General features: G+C 40.8%; 1 long non-coding RNA gene across 5 annotated transcripts in view; it reads right to left on the bottom strand.

The window, feature by feature from the left end:
- The window catches only part of EPB41L4A, a 266,512-nt gene that overhangs the window by 20,131 nt on the left and 228,514 nt on the right, over positions 1–17,867 (bottom strand). For all 5 annotated transcript variants that reach the window (XR_002342070.1, XR_002342071.1, XR_002342067.1 and 2 more), the window contains one exon: positions 7,324–7,443. This is a non-coding gene — a long non-coding RNA (erythrocyte membrane protein band 4.1 like 4A). The remainder of the gene's footprint in view (positions 1–7,323; positions 7,444–17,867) is intronic.

The following is a 17,867-nucleotide window of genomic DNA, read 5'->3' as shown; positions in this document are numbered from 1 at the left end:
AAAGAAATCAATAAAGACAATGACCATTTGAACAACCCTGTCATTAACTAGATCTACTTGACTTTTATAGCGTACATCCAACGACTGAGAATGATTCAAGTCCACCAGATCATTCATCATTAAAGACTATGTGCTAGCTGTTAAGGCAGATCTCAATAAATTTCAAATGACTGAAATCCTAGGTTTTTTTTTAAACCAAAACATAATTAAATTAGAAATTAATACTAATTAGATATGTAGAAAATCCCTACATATTTGGGAATTAAATAACAACACTACTAAAAAAATTTCAAGGTTTTTTTTTTCAGTAATGTGAAATTTCAGGTGAAATTAGCAATTTTGAACTACATGATAGTGAAAACAATACATCAAAATAAATGAAATGTAGTTAAAGCAGGCTTAGTGGGTGATTTATAACTTTATACTTAGATTAAAAAAGAAAAAAGATTTAAAATCAGTGTCACCTTAAGATTTTAAAAAGAGCAAAAAAAGATGAAATAAATACAAGGAAGTAGTAAAGAGCAGAAATCAATGAAACAGGTAACATAAAAAAAAATCAATATAATTCAAAGCCAATGCTCTGAAAAACCAGATTAAAGAGAAAGTGAAGAGAAAATACAATTTATCAAAATCGAGACTGAAAGAGGTATCCACAACAGACCGGCAAAAAATACTAAACAATTATTATAAACAAATTATTTGATAAAAGATTTGACAACTTAGATAAAATGAACACATTCTTTAAAAAACACATACTACCAGAGTTCCCATCGTGGCTCAGTGGTTAGCAAATCCGACTAGGAACCATGAGGTTGGGGTTCAATCCCTGGCCTTGCTCAGTGGGTTAAGGATCCGGCATTGCCGTGAGCTGTGGTGTAGGTCCCAGACAAAGCTCAAATCTGGCGTTGCTGTGGCTCTGGCGTAGGCCAGCAGCTATAGTTCCTATTAGGCCCCTAGCCTTCGACCTCCATATGCTGAGGGTGTGGCCCTAAAGAAGGACAAAAGACAAAAACAAAAAACCACAAACTTCCTACAAAGAAAATCCCCAGCAGCATTGGCTCCTGGGTAAATTATATCAAACATTTAAGGAAGGAATACTGCTAATTTTACATTAACTCTCCAAAAATAGAGAAGGCAAGCTTCCCAAATTATTTAAAATGACCAGAGTGAGCTTGCTATCAAAAAACCTGACAAAAATACTATAAGAAAATTATAAACTGGAATTTCTCATGAACAAAGGGAAAAAAAACTTAACAAATAATATCTAATGGAATCCAGCAATAATTAGAAAGGATAATATATCAGGATTGCAAGGGCCTTATCCCAAGGATACAAGGATATAACATTCAAACTGGAATCAATGCAATTCCTCCACTGACAGAATAAAGACTAAAACCCATGTACGATCATCTCAGATGCAGAAAAAACTAAAACAAAATTCAAAACTCTTTCATGATTTAAAAAGGAAACCTCTTAAACAAGGAATAGAAGTCTTCCTCAATTGTACAACTAGCATCATACTTAATATGACACAGTGAATGCTTTCTCTTTAAGAAAGAGAACAAGCCAAGGATGTCTGCACTTTTTTAACAATTCCACTCACCACTGTAATTCATCACCATCCTGGAAAATCTAGCCAGCACATATAAGAGAGAAATAGAAATAAAAGGCAAAAAGATTAGGAATAAAAGAAAGCTGTTCCTTTTCACAGACAAAATGACTGTAATGGCAGAAAATCCTAAGAAATTAAAAAAAAAAAAAAGCATCTAAAACTAGTAAGTCAATTTAACAAAGTTGTAGGGTGGCAAGGTAAAATATCACTATTTAAAAAATGGGGGTTTCGGAGTTCCTGTCGTGGTGCAGTGGAAACGAATCCATCTAGCAACCATGAGGTTGTGGGTTTGATCCCTGGCCTTGCTCAGTGGGTTAAGGATCTGGCACTGTCATGAGCTCTGATGTAGGACACAGACCTGGCTTGGATCTGGCGTTGCTGTGGCTGTGGTGTAGGACAGCAGCTGTAGCTCCGATTAAACCCCTAGCCTGGGAACCTCCATATGCCATGGGTGTGGCCCTAAAAAGCCAAAAAAAGGGGGGGGGGCATTTCTATATACTTACAAATAATTTGAAAATAATATTTCACAATGTGCCATTCAATAGCATTAAAAATATTACATATTTAGAATTAAATTTAACAAAATAAGTATAATAATTGTACTGGAAACCTAGAAATATTACTAAAGGAAATTAAAGACACATATATGGATAAGATATTAATTTTCTCAAAATTGCTCTATAGATTCAACATAATGCTTAATATAAAGCCTATAGTCTTTTTTTGTGGGGGGGGGATGTAGCAAAAACTAAAAGGCTGATTCAAAAATTTACAGAGAACTGCAAAGGACCTAAAATAGCTAAAATAACCTTGACAAACAACAAGGACAAAGTTGGAAAATTTACACTTCATGATTCAAGTCTTACTGTAAAGCTAAAGCAACCAAGACAACATGGTAGATTAGGAACAGAAAAACAAATCAATGAAACAAAATTGGCCCATATATATATATAGCATATTGATTTATAACAAAAGCCCCAAGGCATTCAATGAAGACAGTCTTTTGAACAAATGGGACTGGAAAACCACCTGGGGAAAAAACCTCCCAACATCTACCTCTATCTCATGTACTGAATGGATCACAGACCTAAATATAAAAGCAAAGTCAGAGTTCCCGTCGTGGCACAGTGGTTAACGAATTGGACTAGGAACCATGAGGTTGCAGGTTCGATCCCTGCCCTTGCTCAGTGGGTTAACAATCTGGCGTTGCTGTGAGCTGTGGTGTAGGTTGCAGATGCGGCTTGGATCCCGAGTTGCTGTGGCCCTGGTGTAGGCCAGTGGCTGCAGCCCCAATTAGACCCCTAGCCTGGGAACCTCCATATGCCGCAGGAGCAGCCCAAGAAATGGCAAAAAGACAAAAAAAAAAAAAAAAAAAAAAAAAAAAAAAAGGCAAAGACTATACCGTTGCTAGAAGATATGAGAATATCTTTGTGACCTTGGGGTAGGCAAATATTCCTTAAGATGCAAAAAAGCCTTAACAGAGAAAAAATAATACCGTAGTCTTCATCAAAATTTAAAATGGCTGCTCACCAAAAACAATGTTAAGGAAAAACCAAACCACAGCCAAGAAGAAAGTATTCATAATAACATAATAAACATATCTGAAAAAGAACTTATATCCAGAACACAAATAGGAGTTCCTGTCAAGCTGCAGTGGAAACAAATTTGACTAGGAACCATGAGGTTGCCAGTTTGATCCCTGGCCTCACTCAGTGGGTTAAGGATCTGGCATTGCCCAGAGCTGTGGTGTAGGTCACAGAGGCAGCTCGGATCCCATGTTGCTGTGGCTCTGGCGTAGGTCTGCAGCTACAGTTCTGATGAGACCCCCAGCCTGGGAACCTCCACATGCTGTGGATGCGGCCCTGAAAAAAAAGCAAAAAATAAAAAAAGTACTCCATAAATAAATGACAGACAATGTACAATGGGCCAAACTTGAACACTTTATATATATATACACACATATATATATATACACACATATATATATATATACACACACATATATATACACACATATAAAGTGTTCAAGTTTGGCCCATATATATATATATATATATATATATTTTTTTTTTTTGTCTTTTTGCCTTTTCTAGGGCTGCTCCCACAGTATATGGAAGTTCCCAGGCTAGGGGTCTAATCGGAGCTGTAGCTGCAGGCCTTATGCTAGAGCCACAGCAATGCGGGATCCAAGCCATGTCTGAAACCTATACCACAGCTCATGGCAACCCTGGATCATTAACCCACAGAGCGAGGCCAGGGATCAAACCTGCACCTCATGGTTCCTAGTCAGATTCATTAACTACTGAGCCATGACGGGAACTCCTAAACTTGAACACTTTAAAAAAAAAATTTTTTTTTTTTAATTTTTTGCCTGCGCCTACGGCATGCAGAAATTCCCAGGCCAGGGATTGAACCTGCACCCCAGCAGTGACCCATGCCACTATAGTGACAATGCTGGATCCTTAGCATGCTGAGCCGCAGGGGAACTCTGAACACTTTTTAAATGAACACATATGAATAACCAATATGCACAGGAAAATGTAGTTAACATTATTAGTCATCAAGGAAATGCTAATTAAACCACAACAGGGACCACTTCAAGCTGACTACACCAACCAAAATGAACAAGACAGACAAAACCAAAGGCAAGAATAGGGCAGAAGTGAATGTCATACATTGCTAGTGGTAGTACAAAATGATCCAACCTCTCTAGAAATCATGTTGGTAGTTTCCTAAAAAATTAAATATGGTTAGACATATCCTCTAACCTAGCAATGCCGCTCAGATATTTACCTTCAAGGCAAAAGATAATACAGTCCACAGATACACTTACATGGAATGCCTGTAGCTTTCTCACATAATAGCAAAAACTGGAAACAATCCAAACATCCATCAAGAGGAGAATGGATAAACAAACTGTGGTGTAGTCATACAATGGGCTAAAGAAGCCAGATTTTAAGAGATCATATATTGTATAATTACATTTATATGAAGTTCAGTAACAGACCAAAACTAATCTATTATGACAGAAATCAAGAGTTATTGTCTGTGGGGGATTGAGAGTGAAGAGAAGGAATATGGAGGAACTTTGTAAATGGTGCATCTTGATTGGCATGTTGGATACCCTATGTATACACTGGTCAAAATGTATATACTTCTACCCCAAGGGTGAGAGCAATTTCACTAGATGTCAATTTCACCTCAAATTACCTCAATTAAAAACCAGTCCTCAGGCTGTTAAATGAATCTCAGATCACTCAATTAAAAATGATTAAATCCGGGAGTTCCCGTTGTGGCGCAGTGGTTAACAAATCCGACTAGGAACCATGAGGTTGCGGGTTCGATCCCTGCCCTTGCTCAGTGGGTTAACAATCTGGCATTGCCGTGAGCTGTGGTGTAGGCTGCAGACATGGCTCAGATCCCTCATTGCTGTGGCTCTGGCAAAGGCCGGCGGCTACAGCTCCGATTAGACCCCTAGCCGGGGAACCTCCCTATGCCGAGGGAGCAGCCCAAGAAATGGCAAAAAGAGAAAAAAAAAAAAAGATTAAATCCATAGTCCCATCTATAATATTCGCCCAATAATATAACTGAATTATAGGACCACAGTACTCAACAACTTTGGATTATTCTAGTTACCAACTTTATCTATAAATGAATTGCCCCATTTATTTACTATTGCCTCCAGAAATGTGTTCTGACTTTTCAAATCTGTATATAGGATTTTTCCTATTTTACTCTTCCTTTTATTTAATAAATGAAATTTACCATTAGCATTTAATTGAATTTAGAGTGCTTTAAAAATAATTAGAAAAAAATGAATGTTGTCTTTAAGATCCAACATCCACCAAAACTTGTATATAACAAGTCCCTTACATAAGAAGATTCTACATGGAAAGGTAAAAGTGTAGTTGCAAAAGATTTACCTGTGACTATGCTGGGACGAAATCTTGGGGTTCTGTGCCTTTCGGTTAAACGGTCTATAATAAAGACTTGATTCTCCCAGATCTAAAACACTCTTTACTAATGGAGTTAGTGAGAGGTGGAGTTAGGAAACATTTGGAGTTCCTGTCGTGGCGCAGTGGTTAACAAATCCAACTAGGAACCATGAGGTTGCCGGTTCGATCGCTGGCCTTGCTCAGTGGGTTAAGGATCCGGCGTTGCTGTGAGCTGTGGTGTAGGTCGCAGACGCGGCTCAGATCCCGAGTTGCTGTGGCCCTGGTGTAGGCCAGTGGCTGCAGCTCCGATTAGACCCCTAGCCTGGGAACCTCCATGTGCCGCAGGAGCGGCCCTAGAAAAGGCCAAAAAAAAAAAAAAAAAAAAAAAAAAAAGAAAGAAAGAAAAAGGAAACATTTGATATTTATTGATCAATTGATTCATTTTTAGGGTCACACCCAAGGCATATGGATGTGCCCAGGCTAGGGGTCAAACTGCCGGCCTATGCCACAGCCACAGCAATGCCAGATCCGAGCCATGTCTGCAACCTATACCACAGCTCATGGTAACACTGGATCCTTAACCCACTGAGCAGGGACAGGGTTCAAACCTGCATCCTCACGGATACTAGTTGAGTTTGTTACCATTGAGACACAACGGGAACTCCTGGAAACATTTTATGAATTCCTGATTTAAAATGAACAGTTTAATTCGATTCCACAACGAAAATATTATGCGGTAAATCCATATGGGTGTACGGCATTTAGGGACTACTTGCACATTTTCTACTAGGAAAGAAACAGGCATCATTCATTATAATGTACTACTACTAATAACGTACACATTTTGGGTTAACTTCTCATTAGAAAGCAAGCACCTAAGACGGAGAAGAGTTATGGGGTGGGCCTCTGGGGTCCCCTCCAGGCCTCTATTAAACTGAGCTGGCCCCCTTCCGCCCAGCTCCCTCAGACCTCCCACCTACCTTCAGAGCCTGCCTCCGCATTCCCTCCCAGGCCTCCTCCCACCGCCCTACCTGAGACACCATCCCTCTTTCCAGCAAGAGGCAACACCAGACACCTAACCACCCAGGATCATAAAGGGACAGGGAGTCAGTCCCAATTTACTTGACAAGGTATGTTCTGGGATGAGACATGGGTGTGGGAAGTCTAACCTTGACAGAGAAAAAAAAAAAAATTTTTTTTAAGTATGAACTTTATCAATTCAAAAGAAAATTAACGTGGGGGACAGGCAACCTCAGCATCAGGGGGTAACTGTGCTCACGTGGCACTGCCTAGCAACAGAAGGAACAGGCCAATCCCAACACTGGGGGGTAATGAAACACTCACTACCTACTGCTCACAAATGGTAATTTGATGGGAAGATATTCACATCTGGTTCAATCTGGAAGAAGACTTCAGAGGATTCTGCAGACTCAAATTGAGAGAAGCAGCAGGTATTTCACCAAGAGCCAGGCTCCAGAACAAAGGAGACTATTCCTATTTATTCAGTTGAATGTATGCTTTTGCTTAAAAGCAAAACTAAACACAATTTTGAAAGCTTTGTTTTTTACATTTTGCTTTGTATGTGCTCCAACTTCTGCTGCTTTAGTTGATGAGAGTCACAAATATGAGTAGGTAAATATGACAAACAATGGGATAGTCATGGTTGAACTAAATCACTTTACAAGACCTCAAAGAAACAGCCCAATTTGCCCTAGAATCCGCATGCTACTGAAAGCTCAGTGTTTTTGAATCGAGGCATAAAAAGAAAGCACGTACGAGCGAGATCTGTGTCTGGATCGTCTGTTGTTGGGGTCAGCCTGGCTTTTTTCCTTTTGTCTCCTTAATACAGCTTCCCACTGAGGCGCTGAATCAACCATATCATTCTCCTGCCGTATTCTGAAAAGACCATTTATATCAAGTTAACATCCAGACGTGTGAGGCTTTGTTTATCAGTTCATGTTAAAGTTGCTTTTAAAAGTTATTAAAAAGTTATTAAATGAGCTATTTACAAATTAGGAAGCAATGAAAGGTTATTTATGAAGATCCAATTTTATTATAATCCTTCAAAGCTAAGAACGTATTAACCATATTAATATACCCATAAGTAGGTAAGCATATAATAATTATACATAAACAGGTGAATATATATTGGTTATTTTCAGACTTCATCCCCAGCTTAAAATTTTCTGTAAAAAGACATGTGTCAAACAAAAACTCATTTAGAACATATTTAGGTTTGGACTAAAGAAGCAATCATGTCTGTTAAACAATCTTAAATCATGAAACGAAATCATTCTGTAAAAAAACATGCTAAGTAAAACAGCAATGAATCCCTTTACTTTGTAATGCCCTTAAAAATTCACACAAATTGTCGAAAGTTTTCATGCACAGTAAGTGCCAGGATACAATTCCCATTTATCCAAATATAAAACTGGAAATACACAAAGTTAAATATGGTGGCCTAACGCATATGGAGCTGAGCAAGCACAGAGCATTCGGATTACGGTGTTCACATGCTTAAGAAGGAATGAGGGTTGAGCATTCAGTGTGGCCAGGGGCCAGGCAGGGCATGTAAATGAGGGAAAGGGAAATGGGGGGGGGGTGTTTTCAGGCACTTGTCATGTGAGATCACCCGACAGCGTTACCAAATCCTCTGAGTTTTACAAGATAATCTGCAAATCTGGATTTTTTTTTTTTTTAATGAACTCTTCTATTTTTCAAGTAATGGCAACCCATTATGAATGTTAAGATACTGTAAGGACCTAGCAAAACCCATCCACGGAGCACACTCAGCCTGCAGAAGTCTTGGACTTCTGCTGTTTCAAGTCTTTCTAAAAAAGAGGGTGAGATATTGCTGGGGAGAGAGGAGGAACCAAGTAGTGAATACAAGCAAGTGCTTAGTTAATGTGGAGATAAGGTCTGGCATGCACTGCAATGTTGCTGTGAGGCCATGAGTATTCCTCGCAAAAATCAAACACCTGTTATTTGCATCTTAACTTTGAATTTATGTAAATTCTTGAGGAAGCTGCCCCAGGGAGTTTCTTTCACACTGCCGCTCCCAGGGCGTGAGAGAGCAGCATGCAACTGCACGGTAATCATCCCAGTACTGTGACTGCATGAGCGGAACTGCTTCAAAACAAAAATGAAAAGCACAGACCAGTTTGGGGTCATTTCTCCGGCTGAAGAGAGGTCTTATGATTGCCCTGTTACAGCACTTAGTACAGACTGTGGGGTGGATTTCTGGATTTGCTTATAATGCAAATCAGTAGACAAGTGACAAATATTCATTTCACATACACTTAACCAGAGACAATGGAAAGCAAATTTGAGTTTTAAAAAGAAGTAGCTCCTGAGGAAGAAGCTATTTAAAGCTCTCTAGATTAAAAAGGAATTGTGTTCAGTAAAAAATCATCTGTAACACATTCAAGTCTTTGAACTATATATATATTCCCTCACTAAGGCTTTCATTTCAGATAGAATATAATCTGAACATTAACAGAATACAGTCACGGTATTTTTCACAAATTCAAGAACATAGTTTCCTCTCTCATGACATGTGCAGAGGAAATGAAAATTGAACATATACAGCTGTGAATCTGAATGTTAGAAAGAGCTGAAGAAAAATATGAGAAGGTATATGACTTGGGGTCATAATTATCACTCATGCTTTGAAACACGCATTCGTATTTGAAAGTGCCCTCTGTGTACACGTACACAGAGAGGTATATGTATTTTCGTAACGAGAACCTACACCTTCAAGCCATTCCGTGTATCCTGTGATAACCAGTGACCCAACAGGTCTGCTGGAGAACTGTCCTGGACCCTCCAAGGACTAAGGGATCCACCGTTAGGAAGAGACCATGAATGGGAAGATGTCAGGCTGGCAAGGAGCCACCTCCCCTCCCAGAAGAACCCACACCTTGCATCGCCCAGCGAAAGACAGAAACCCTTGGGTCCTCCCAACTCCTAAACCTACAGTCTTTTTTCTCCAAATTTAATTTAGTTTTTATTTTACATTGGCATACACCTGATTTACACTGTTGTGTTAATTTCAGGTGTACAGCAAAGTGAATCAGTCATACATACACATTATTTTTTAGATTTTACATTCATTCTTTTTTAGATTACACATTCTTTTTTTCTTTTTCTTTTTTTTTTTTTTTTCCTTTTTAGGGCTGCACCTGCAGCATATGGAGGTTCCCAGGCTAGGGGTCGAATCAGAGCTACAGCTGCTGGCCTAGGTCTCAGCCACAGCAACACCAAATCCGAGCCATGCCTGCGACCTACACCACAACTCGTGGCAATGCCAGATCCTTATCCCAATGAGCGAGGCCAGGGATCAACCCTGCAACCTCATGGTTCCTAGTTGGATTCTTTTCCACTGTGCCACAACAGGAACTCCCACATTCATTCTTTTTCAGATTCTTTTCCCATATAGGTTATCACACGGAATACTGAGTAGAGTATTCTGTGCTATACAATAGCACAAGGGTTTCTGTGCTATACAATAAGTCCTTGTTGGTTATTTATTTTATATATAGTAGCCTAGAGTCTTTTGGACTGTAGCTTCCATTCTGAACTAAACTGCTCCATAGTTTATAGACAGGACTACATTTCATAATGTTAAATTTTTTTTAATTTTTTTTTAACAAGTCAGCATTTTAAAAATTTTTTGAGAGGTCAAGCATACTAACAACAGTGAGACCTAAGGCAAACACACTTTTCCAAGAGGGACGTTTTCTAGACATTTCGAAGGAAGCACAATTAGCATATGTTCATTTTCTTCTGTTGTGGAATCTAGTTGGTTATCTTCACACTCAGTTCACTGTGATAACAAAAATTAAAACTCCTGAGACATGAGCACAGAGATTTCATGGATCTTGCTAGTTGTAAGAACTAAACCAGAAACAATTTCAGACTATGGCATGTACCTTTATTTTCCCAATCACAAAGTCTAAAGTGAGGGCAGTGAAACCCTCACTTTAATATCAGTTAAGGAGTTCCCGTCATGGTGCAGTGGAAACGAATGTGACTAGGAACCATGAGGTTGCGGGTTTGAACCCTAGCCTCGCTCAGTGGGTTAAGGATCCGGCCTTGCCTTGAGCTGTGGTGCAGGTCACAGATGTGGTTCGGATCCCGCGTTGCTGTGGCTCTGGCGTAGGCCAGTGGCCACAGCTCTGATTCAACCCCTAGCTTGGGAACCCCCATATGCCTCAGGTGTGGCCCTAAAAAGACAGAAAGACAAAAATAAATAAATAAATAATAATATCGGTTAATATCCTTTGGACTCACGTGTTCCAAAGACAGATGCCCTCTACTGGTGAGATTATTTCATTAATATTCTAACAAGGTGCATTAAAAATGTAACGCTCATTGGAGAGTCACAACAGAAGCCCATTTTCCTGAGTAGTGGGTGGTGTCGATGCCTTAGTCTGTAATGAAGTTTGAAATTACACCCTTACAAAAGGCTTCTGGTTAATGGGACCTCATTACAAGAATGAAAGTGTCATTTCTCCCATCACTGAACTGCTCTGGAAAATACAGATGCTACACAGAAAGGAAAAATCCTAGCCCTCAAGGCAAGAATATTGTTAACGCTCAGTCCCTAAGAGGCAGGAGCTAACTATTTTGTTTATGCATGAGTAACTAAAGAAATATTTAAATGTAAAGGACATCTCCTATACTGATTCTGCCTTATAAGTCTTGTTTCTCTCTAGGTGGAGAACACACCAAGTGCTGGTTTTTGCTCCTTTCCTGCTGTATCTTAATTTTAATGTAGGGAATTACATTATGAGGGAATAAAAACACTGTAAGCATTGTATTAATACAAAGTCAAAATGTCTTATATGACAGATGTCATGACAATCTTAAAGTGGAGAAAAAGAATCCTGTTGTAATGTTCTCTGAGGATGTATTCATTTTCAAATGTTACATTTTAGTTGAACCTGAAAAATGCAGTTACTTTCCTTCACCCTTCAATGTAATAACTCTACCTTTGTCATATTTTGTCTATTTCCTCATGTACAATTGAGGAGAGTTAACAGCGGGGCTAAGAAGCCTTACTCTCAGAAGGCTTTTGTTTTGTCATTAATGTATACAGGGAAAGCACTGCTCTAGAATAGAGCATTTTCCAATAACTTTTCAGAATAAGAGAATTCTCATCTATTTCCTCCATGTCTCACCAAACCTCAGCACCCTACTTTGCCAGACTCTGTGCAATTTAGATTTTAACAGCATCTGACACTTAATTAAAGTTTGCAAGAGGTTTTGAAGGTGAAATGCTATATAATCGTTTGATAACAATAATGAAGATAATGGCTGTTCCTAGACTCTTTTTTCCAATCTTCCCAATTATAGTTCTGCCTCCTCTGCAAAATTCTTCACATTATCAAATGAATTCCTACAAAAATCCCTGCAGGTTTTTACTTTGTCCTTTACCTTTACCAGGCCAGTTTTGCTCCTTTACATCAGTTCTCAATTCATTTCTCATTCACCACGTTTAACACGGAACCTGAGAAATCTTACAGAGCAAGTGTACAATAGAACTGCAAGATGACATGAGCAGTAAGTACCCATTGCCTAGTTCTGCCTCTGTCACTACCTGACTCAGAGACCCTGGGCAAAATCCTTCACCTTCTTTGGTAGGTCTGATGCTTCATCTACTACTGAACTGTGCTTTATTTCCAAGCCAGGCATACACTCGGAAACAAACTCTTCAGCTATAGCACAACTTCCCAGAAAATTGCTTCACACGGCCATGCCATCACTAATATTAAAGCTGCAGGTCCCAACTGATTGTGGACTTGTGTTTCTCATCAACTGCTCTCATTTTTGGATCATCCACTATAAACCAATATAAACCAATCTTCATCTTCATTTTTTTTTCAGTAGTTTTTCTTCCCAAGGGAAATTTATGCTAGTTCCAGGCATCTGTCGACATATTCCCCGAAGACCAGCAAGCACAAAATTCATTTGCTTTTCCCACCTTCCCCCAACATCAATAAATTATTCTTATTTGTTCTTCAAGGTGCTTCTATCTTTTCCACTTACTCCTTATGCTCTCCCTGCTACAATGGACTGCTTTTGGTGCAATTTTCCTCCCAGCTCTCCTTCTGTGTTCATAATAGTTCAACCTGCTTGGCTCTCACTTGTTATCTGACAGCACTCCTCAGGGGCTGCAGCGCTGCACCCCACAGTCATCTCTGTCAACTTGGATTAGGCTCTGCAATCTCTACATCACCCACATCCAACATCTAAATCTTAATACGACTTATCAGAGTGGAAATCCGAAACCCGTGCCATCTGTAGCTGGTGAACATCGTTTCCATTGGCTTTGCATGAGCTACCCTCTCCGTTCTGGCAATTTTCACCCTGTTTGCAGCCACTACACTTTCACGGGGACAGGGACAGGGCGGTAGGGAATGCTTGCAGGGCAACAGTTACTTTCAGGCCTTGGAGAAGAAACGCCCCTTGGTTTAAGTGTGCCACCATCTAACACACTTTTTGTTCCCAGGGCAGAGGAACAAAAATGTTTTATCACTCTAACAGCAACAAAACCCTTCCCAAACTGTGATCTACGCCTGGCTCAGACGTAGCGTCCCAATTAGCTGCAGTACCACAGAGGACAGTCTCTGCACCGCCCCCTTCCCCTTTTAAAGAAAAATACCATGAAAGACCTTGTGCATCACTTTTAAAATACTTACAATGATTTAAATCCATTATTGAGATACAGATTCGAAATGACATCTTAAAGGCAGGGAGAAACTCCAACATTCGTGGCAGAACACATTCATGTTAGAAACACTGACTTCTTTGTTGTTAAAGGGATCTGGGCCCTGTTTTACAGCTACAACAGGGACATGAGAGAACACTGGGCGGCACTGAACAGTCTCATTAACGGAATAGAACCTGCCTGTGAGGGGGCACCTTGCACATCTCAAAGTACATCCATTGCCTCTGATCTTCACAAACCTCATGAGGTAGGCAGGGCAGGTATTACTCCACTTTGCATGAGAGAAGACTGAAACTCAGAGGGTGAAGGGGCAGCTCCTAGAAACAGAGATCTTCAAAGCAGGGACAAATCCATCAGGCCCAGTCCCTCATCCTTTGTTCTGCACTCATTTCACCCACACGCCTGCACACATGTCCACACACATCACCTCATATACATAACTCATGTGATTAGAATGCAAACGTCCCAGAATAAAATTTGGGAAAGGTCCAAATGGTCCCCTGTTGCCAATTTATTCTAGTCCTGCTCTTACCCCCCAGCTTCTCTCATTTCTCTGACTCTTTTAATCCTCACCAGACTCAGGAGTCACTTCCACTTTTATACTTATGCAAAAAACGCCAGGCTAGTTCTCTGCCTCACTGCTCCCCACCTCCTCCAAATCTCCCACTTCAAATCCTAAAAGCCTAGCAACACATCAAAGCTAATGACTGAGTAATCCACAGATCCTCCCCGGTGAATTCTCCAAGGAGTGGTGATTTTCATCAACAGTACAAAGGATATTTTGCAGACCAGGTCCTTTGAATGGGAAGGATATTTTATGAAGCTCAAGGTATCGGCAGGGAAAGCTGATTTATGAGAGGCTTCGCTCTGACAAGTCTACTTCCTAGGCAGGTCCGCCTTCAACATACACCGTGGGCAGGCAAGTCCAGAGCGTGGCCCAGGGGCTCAAACCCATAGAGCCAAGCTGACTGACCCTTCTGATCTTAGATACAAGCTTCAAAATTCTAATGAGTGAAAAAACGAAGGCAGTCCAATATTCACATAGATCATTAACTTCACACTGCTTTGAACTTGGTAGGTTCTCAAGCTGATGAATTTAATTGAACCAATTTTGTCAGAAATTGGGATAGCAAAGTAAGTAGTCCTACCAGTGAACTGCGACACCAATTTCATTTCCCAGCATCAGTCTAACTTTCACTATTAAGATCATAATGATCACTTCGTAATGTTTTGGAAGTGAGACACCCCCTTAAGAATCTGCTAAAATGTACAGACCCTATCACCAGAAAATCAGACACTTGGAAACATACAAGACCTTACAGAGAATTTCTTGGTGTTATGATGCCCCTAAAACCTGGCTACGAATCAGAGGCTAAGAATGCTTGGTCTGAAAATGCAGGTGTACAAAGTTAGGGAAAGTGGGAAAATGGAAGACAAAGTTAAAAGAAGGGTAAAAGGCCAGAAGGGGGGTGGAGGAGAGGTGGGGACAGCCAGAGAAGAGGTAGTGACTCCGAAATTAGGTGTCAAAAGGTTCATATCTCTCTCTCCCCACAGTGCTATCATTTCTTAAATTTCCTTCTGTCTTTACAGTAACTCATTCAAGAAAATAGATCAGGTAGTAGACACTTCATTTGAGGGATGAGAAAACTAAAATTTAAATTGGTTAACTGAGTTGCCCAAGGTCAAATAACAGGACACGGCAGAACCAAAACCCCAACCCACACCCTTGGGTTGTTCAGACATCACTGGCTCTTAAAGAGAGACAGAAGTCAGAAAAGACAGGAAAGAAAAAGCGGGAGAGAACTTAAGAAAAGAAAAGGTAACTGGATGACGTGATCTGAGAAAGTAAAAGGGGACAAAGGAAGAGAGATGAAGATGGTGAAAGAGGCTGCGGAGAAAATAGGACTTTATGTCATCTTAGATGTTACAACAAGAAACTGTGCTCCAACTTCTAGCTGGTGATACAAAGGGAATAAAAAACTATTTTCTCAAACCTCAAAACCTAGAGACCTGGAGTACACATATTATGAAAACTTCTTTTTAAAGTCCCCGTTGTGGGGAGTTCCCGTCGTGGCGCAGTGGTTAACGAATCTGACTAGGAACCATGAGGTTGTGGGTTTGATCCCTGCCCTTGCTCAGTGGGTTAATGATCCGGCGTTGCTGTGAGCTTGGTGTAGGTTGCAGATGCAGCTCAGATCCCATGTTGCTGTGGCTCTGGTGTAGGCTGGCGGCTAGGGCTCCGCTTAGACCCCTAGCCTGGGAACCTCCCATATGCCATGGGAGCGGCCCAAGAAACGGCAAAAAAGACAAAAAAAAAAAAAAAAGTAAAAATAAAATAATGTCCCCATTGTGGCTCAGTGGTAATGAACCCATGAGGACTAGGGTTTGATGCCTGGCCTCGCTCAGTGGGTTAAGGATCCTCCTGTGCTGCCATGAACTGTGATGTAGGTTGCAGGCATGGCTGGGTTCCGGCGTGGCTGTGTGGCTGTAGTGCAGGCCAGCAGCTGCAGGTGCAATTCCACCCTTAGCTTGGGAACTTCCATATGCCATGAGGGCAGCCCAAAAAAGCAAAAAAAAAAAAAGAAAAAAAAGAAGAAGAAGAAGAAAGAAACAAAGAAAACAATTTGTTTAGAAATTCCCTAAACAAAGGAGGCTGAAGCCTCTGGTGTTGTCAGAAACTTCTGTGGAATGAAACCCTGCAGGTAAAGCACAGGCCCCACTCACCTGGCCTCATTAGTTCTAGGCCCAAAGCTATTGGAGGGGGTGCTTATCAACAGTTGTATTTCTCTACAGTTGTATCTAAACAACAATCCTTGTGTTTAATATTAGTCTTCCAGAATTGGTGTGGATTACAATTTTTTTTGTGGGGGGGGGGGGGCGGTTATGATTTTTTTCTTCAAGCTTGTTAAAAGCCACAACTACTGCTTTGGATAAAGGTGTTTGGTAAACACTATCTAATTAAGTTTTGTTTGTCCTCACACACAATGAGAAAGATTTAAATTTTTATCCATGGAAACAGCCAAGCAGCTTAAATTCCAACAGGTAGACACTGTGAAAGAACAATATTTACACAGATACACAGAGTGGTCCCAAACCTAACAGAAGAGACTTACGTAGGTTAAACAAATAAACAAGAACAACAAAAACCACCACCACCACCACCACTACCAAAGAGCAGCAAGAAGAAGTGGCATAGGGAACAACATCCCAAAGACCACAGAGTCTCCAGAAAGTGAACCACTGGACTCTATCCAGAGTTTCACTGCACACATCATGGGCTTCAAAACAGTATTTGAAAAGCAAATGTGCCAGTCGCTGTCCCTCTGCCCCAGGCTACAGTTCCCCCAGGGAGACAGGAAAGCGGGATGCATCAGGTACAGGCTCTGGTTTCCAAAGTGAGGAGGTGTCCTGGGCTGAATATAGAGACCTTGCTGGCAGGAAGGAGAACATCAGTACATTCAAGGTTCATTCTGGCCCTTCTAGGGTTCCCAGAGTCCTTCAACAAAAGCACAAAGGAAGCTGCTGAGAGCAGGGCTCTCACAGGCCAACCAAGATAAGGAAGGACACGTGAGCTTGATGAGATTCATCCTCGGCCCCCTACAAAGAGTCTTCTGTACAAGGAGGAAGTCAGATGCCATGAGACAACCCTTCATTACAGACACAAGACATCTTGAGACCATTAGCAAGGCCGCAGTATAAATATTCAGACCCATGGGTCCTGAGGTGGAGTGAGTGGGTTCTGGCAAATTTTTAAAAGCTGACACTGATAATGGGATGGCGGGGTTGTCGGCAGCATTGCTTAAGAGGTACATGGCACCCAGGGGTGGTGTCACATGTTGCCCTATCTTTCTCTGCACCCTGTACTTATATTAGGATTTTCAGGGGTGGAGCCTGGCACTGGAAGACATATTTCCTCCTCTGCCCACGAAGCGCTAGACTCTAGACCTCACAAAGTACATTAGCATGTAAATATTCAGAACTGCTGTCCTCCTAAAATACACTACTTATACAATCCAAAGAGAACCAGTCTCAAAAATTGTTCATGGAATTGGGGCAGGAGGGACTCCTGAGGGAGAAAGCCCACAAGGAATTCTGGAGTTGGTGCCACTAGATCAGTAATGAGATACTGAAGAATCTGCTGGCAGACTTTAAATAGTGTTTCATTTTAACAGCAAATGTCACCATGAGCACGCTGGGCCTTAAAAGATACTGTTTTGAAATAGGCTACCTTGTGAGAAGCTGAGAATAGAGCATTTCTGAGCACAACTTAGAACACACCAAGCAAAACAGAAATATGTTTGTTAAGATACTGGCTTGATCAGTAAGTACAAAAGTGGGGGTTGGTTGGTTGTTTTGCTTTGTTTTGTGTTGTTTGTGCAGAAATATTGAATCTTAGAGCAGGAAGAGGGTACCCCTGGGGCACTACCCTCCATACTTCAGTTTTCACAGATGAAGAAACTGAAATCATTTCCTTGAGAAAGGTGTCCTAACACACTGAGATCTCACCTCCATCTACCATGATGCTAACCCCTAAGAAAGCACCACAAAAAAGCTTTCCTAAGAAAATGGTCCACTCTTACCATGCTGT

Source organism: Sus scrofa, chromosome 2 (assembly GCF_000003025.6).
Source record: "Sus scrofa isolate TJ Tabasco breed Duroc chromosome 2, Sscrofa11.1, whole genome shotgun sequence".
In the NCBI taxonomy this organism is placed as follows: Eukaryota; Metazoa; Chordata; class Mammalia; order Artiodactyla; family Suidae; genus Sus; species Sus scrofa.
The sequence above is the reverse complement of the archived record's forward strand: the minus strand, read 5'-3'. Positions and strand labels throughout refer to the sequence as shown.